The sequence below is a fragment of the Magnolia sinica genome, chromosome 19 (genome assembly GCF_029962835.1).
Source record: "Magnolia sinica isolate HGM2019 chromosome 19, MsV1, whole genome shotgun sequence".
NCBI lineage: Eukaryota > Viridiplantae > Streptophyta > Magnoliopsida > Magnoliales > Magnoliaceae > Magnolia > Magnolia sinica.
In genome coordinates, this window is record NC_080591.1 from 29,180,318 (window position 1) to 29,185,624 (window position 5,307).

Sequence of the window (5,307 nt, forward strand, 5' to 3'; positions counted from 1 at the left end):
TCCCCTCTCCTTGGAATGAGTCGGCCTAGACGTAGTACTTAGTTAGGGGAGATGTCCCATGATTGTGTGTTCTCAGCAAGCTTATCAAAGTAGTCCCACACCTCATCGATACCTTTATTCATAAACTCCTCATTACACATCGTCTTAACTAATTGGTGCATGGGAGATGTCAGTCCATCATATAAAATGTTCGTGATGCACCATGTTTTGAAACCATGTTATGGGCATGAACTGACAAGATCCTTGAACCGCTCCCAACATTAGAAGAATGTTTCATCTTCCCTTTGGGCGAAGCTCATTATCGACTTTCTAAGGGTGTTCGTCTTTTGGTATGGGAAAATTTTCTTAATGAACTCCCTTGTCATATCATTCTATCTACCAATAGATCGAGGACGTAGTGAATGTAACCACGTCTTAGCTTTCACTTTTAAAGAAAAGGGAAAGAGTTTCAACCTGACTGGGTCATTAGACATGTTAGGAAAGTATAAAATAGCTATGATCTCATCAAACTCTTTCAGATGTAAATATGGATTTTCTGACTCAAGCCCATAAAATTTAGGAAGGAGTTGGATCACCCCTAGCTTGATATGCATGTGTCCTACATTCTCACTACATTCTCAAAAAAAAAAAAACCATGCATGAGGGCGTACTCACCCCCGCTGGTTGTAAATAATCTCGTAAAGTACGAGGCGGGGGTGTTTAATGCACCTCATTCTCATCTTGGATGTTCGCCATCATAGGTTGGGGTAAAAGAGGTTGGTTTTTAGCCATCACTTCAATTAACTCAGGAGATCTCGAGCGATGTTTAGTCCTGCAATGGATAATCAACCCCTCAACCAATTCTCCTTCAGTCAAGAGACGTCGAGTGTTGTCACAAACCCACTTAGGCATGAAACACTTGTAGCTCTTAAATCAGATTCTAAACCTAACCTAAAGAGAGAAAAGAATAGAAATCTAGGAATAGAAAGAGAGAGGAGTTGGAAAGAGGTTGCCAAATGAGAAGTTCCTAAATCAAGATCCTGTAAAACAAAACAAAACAAGTTAGTTTCTAAAAATAGAAAGCTCTTAAAACTTAAAATATAAAGTAAAATAGTTTCTAAATTAAAAGAAATCTAAAATTAGAAAATTTTTAAAAATAAAACCCTAGTTCTAAAAAAAAAGTAAAGAAATTAGAAAGAGATTACCAAATTAGAAGTTTCTATCTCAGAATCTTATAAAGCAGGAAAGTTAGGTTAGTTTCTAAAAATCAGAAAACCTAAACATAAAGCTAGAAAATCTTAATCTAATTCTAAAACTAGTAAATCCCAGAAAAACGTAACGGTCAATCCTCGGCAATGGCACCAAAAACTTGTTCACACCTCAAGTATAGAGTTGTGATGTAGTAATAATCTCGGTAAGACCGAGGTCGAATCCACAGGGACTGACCTTGTACGTAATCTGAAAGTAACTTGAACTAGAACAAGGCGAAGATGTAGTCTAAATCAGGTAAAAGGGAATAATTGTGAATTTAATTAACTAAAATTTTTGAAATTCAAAGGTAGGAAACTAGGGTGTCAAGGATTCACTTGTAGAGATCAGGGACATCTACGCTTGATTCATGAACTCAACTGAACTTCGAGTCCCTTCTTCATCCAATTGGAAGATATATCACTAAAACTCAATTTAAACTTCCTTTGATCTAGTTTTCAAGAGATAACAAAGATGTAAATTAGAGTTAATTCCATCACAAGACCATACCCATGAGACAAATTAAACAACAAAATTAAGCCAATCGAAAACCAATCTAACAGATGTATGAATGTTAGGAAGGATTCCATCATCCAACCATGTCCAAGGGGCAATGGTGAACAACAGGGCTTCCTAACTTCACAATCAAAATAATGAAAAGGAAATACTCAAAGCCATCATAGATCTATTGTAATTTCAGTTACAACAAACCATTAAAAACTAAAGGCATTCCTTATAATCAAACTACAATTAATATCAGTTCAATCTAAACATGAATCAAAGCCATAGAGTCCTTCCCATCACGCCACAAGCTTCACCTCTTAGCTCTAGCTAAGAGGTTTAGCCTGACATGATTAGGCTAACTCTCCAAAAACTCATAAGAAAAACAAAACAGTAAAACAAGAAAAATTCTAAACTCTCTCTCTCTCTCTCTCTCTCTCTAATGACGGATTTAGAGACGGTCCAGAACCGTCTCTAAAATTGCTTGGTTTAAAGACGCTTTAGAGACGGCCGTAAACCGTCTCTAAATTTTTAGACGGCCCTTGACCATCCTTATTATTGTCTTAAAATTTTGAATATTGACAAATCATTTAAGACGGTCAAAAACCGTCGTTAACTGCAGATAAAATTCGGGAATAAGAGACTGTCTCTGACCGTCTTATATGGAGGAATTTGAGACGGTTTAAGACCGTCCCTATTAGAGACGGTCATTGGCCGTCTCTTACTGGTGATTTGAGACTTTCAAGGACCGTCTCAATTAGAGACAGTCGTTGGCTGTCTTTTCCTACAATTTGGGACAGTCAAAAATAGTTTATCTTAGGGACGGTTCTTAGCTGTCTCTGTTTGAGACTGTCAAAGACCGTCTCTATTAGAGACGGTCATTGACCGTCTCATATTGGTAATCTGAGACTGTCATTGATTGTCTCAATTATAGACGGTCATCGGTCGTCTTTTACAAGCTTCGTTAGATAGTCAAAAATAGCTTGTATTAGGGACGGTCCTTAACAGTCTCTATTTGAGACTGTCAATGACCGTTTCTATTAGAGACGGTCCTAAACCGTCTCTAATGCTCAAGTCAAAAATTAAGAACAAAAAAAATTATGAATTTCGAAAAAAAAGTTAAAAAGCTTAGAAAAATAACTAGCAATGTTTAAGAAAAAAATTTAGATTTTGAAAAAAATGTAATTTTATAAAAATCTAGATTTTGAAATAAAAATTAAGAACTTTTAATAATGTCGATAATTTTGAAAAAAAAAATCGATAAGAAAATGATATTCTGAAAAAGAAAATTTTAAAAATTAAACAAAATTGTAAAAAAATTGACAAATTGTAAAAAATATATATTTTTTAAAAAAGAAAACTAGATTTTGTATTTTGAAAAGAAAAATTAAAAAGTTGTATAACAAAAGTGATATTTAAAAAATGATATTTTGAAAAAGAAATTTTAAAAAATTAAACAAATTTGTAAAAAAATTGTCAAATTCAAAAAAATATATAATTTAAAAAATAAAAATATATTTTTTATTTTTAAAATAAAAATTAAAAAGTTGTATCACAAAAGTGATATTTAAAAAATGATATTTTGAAAAAGAAAATTTAAAAAATTAAATAAAATTGTGAAAAATTGACAAATTGTAAAAAAATATATATTTTAAAAAAGAAAACTAGATTTTGTATTTTGAAAAGAAAAACTAAAAAGTTATATAACAAAAATGATATTTTGAAAAAGAAATTTTAAAAAATTAAACGATATTGTGAAAAATTGACAAATTGTAAAAAAAAATATATATTTTAAAAAGAAAACTAGATTTTGTATTTTGACAAGAAAAATTAAAAAGTTATATAACAAAAGTGATATTTAAAAATGATATTTTGAAAAATAAAATTTTAAAAATTAAACAAAATTGTGAAAAAATTGACAATTGTAATATATATATATATATTTATTTTAAAAAACTAGATTTTGTAGTTTGAAAAGAAAAATTAAAAAGTTATATAACAAGATTTTGTTAAAAATGATATTTTGAAAAAGAAAATTTAAAAAATTAAATGAAATTGTGAAAAATTGACAAATTGTAAAAAAATATATTTTTAAAGAAGAAAACTAAATTTTGTAAAAAAAAATGTTATATTTATTTAAAATGATATTTAGTTAAAAGATTTAAAAAAATATACATTTTGAAAAAAAAAATGTTAAATTTATTTGTGAAATATAAAATAACTAAATTATTAGGCACATCCACTAATTGAACCTTTAATCGTTATTGGACAATCTAATCAGTTCAAATTGAATAGTAAATAACTTCAGATGTTTAAATCAAATTTCACTGAATTGTTGATCAATATTGTATGCCTAATATCTTTCTCATATGTAGACATGTAAAATGAGCCAAATATTCTGGTTAAAATTGAGGCGAGTAACTAGTCAAATTGAGAGTATTGATAGTAAAATAGGGTGAATGGACTAGACATGTAAAATGGGCCAAATATTCTGGTTAAAATTGTGACCCAACTTACTAACCTCGTGAGAACCTAAGAATTGATGTTAGTAAATTTTGTGGGCCCCATCATGATGTTTGTCGAACATCAACACTGTGGATTTGATGTGTCCCCTTTATGTTATGAGATATCTAAAAAATCATCGGTAAACGAAACTCAAGTGGGCCATACCATTTAAAACTATGTGAAGACATCCTAAAAAATATAAAAGCACTTGGTGGGGCCCACATGAGTTTTGGATGCGGTTGAAACTTAGTCTAACCCCTCATCCAAGTGGGATACACATAATGAGTGGGTTAGATATGTGAATCACATTTAGGCAGGCCTAATATATGATTATGAATGTTTTAGGAAAACCTTTCTCCATTACATTTAAGTGAGTTACTCGTTACCTTTACCAAAGTAAACTCTGTGGGGTTCACCGTTATTTATTTATTTTTTCCACTCCATTCATCCATGTTAGCAGATAATTTGAGGTCTAAAAAACAAAAAGGAAGCATATCCAAAGCTCAAGTGGACCACACCACAAGAAATAGTGTGATTGAAACTCTACCATTTAAAATTTCTTAAAGGCCATAGAAGTTTTGGATCAAGCTGATGTTTGTGTTTTCTATTAATTTATATATTTTTAATATTATGAACAACCTTTAATTGTTTTTAAACAATTTGATCAATCCGGACTTGAAGAGTAAATAACTTCAGATGTTTAAATCAAAATTCACTTAAATTGTTGATTAATCTTGTTTGCCCAATATCTTTCTCATATGTAGTATGATCGAGGCGAGTAACTAGTCAAATTGAGGGTAATGATCAGTAAAATAGAGTGAATGGACGGTGTCGATATACATAAAATATATCAAGGTGGGCCCTACACGGTTAGAGTAACACCCATGAAGGAGTTACCTAAATACTGAAATGGTACTATAAGGCACCTCATAGGAACTTCCCATGAGGTTAATCTGCGTGCGCCCCACCATGATGCGTGTAGAACATCAACACCATGCATTTAATGTGTCCCCTTTAAGTCCAAAAATCAGTCATATATGAAACTCAGGTGGGCCATAGCATCTAAAACTATGC

The 5,307-nt window shown here is 31.2% G+C and overlaps 1 non-coding gene across 1 annotated transcript; it reads left to right on the forward strand.

The window, feature by feature from the left end:
* Positions 1–210: 210 nt before the first annotated feature.
* Positions 211–317, forward strand: LOC131235840 (small nucleolar RNA R71). Its single transcript, XR_009166359.1, has one exon. It is a non-coding gene; the product is annotated as a small nucleolar RNA R71 (small nucleolar RNA).
* Positions 318–5,307: the final 4,990 nt, after the last annotated feature.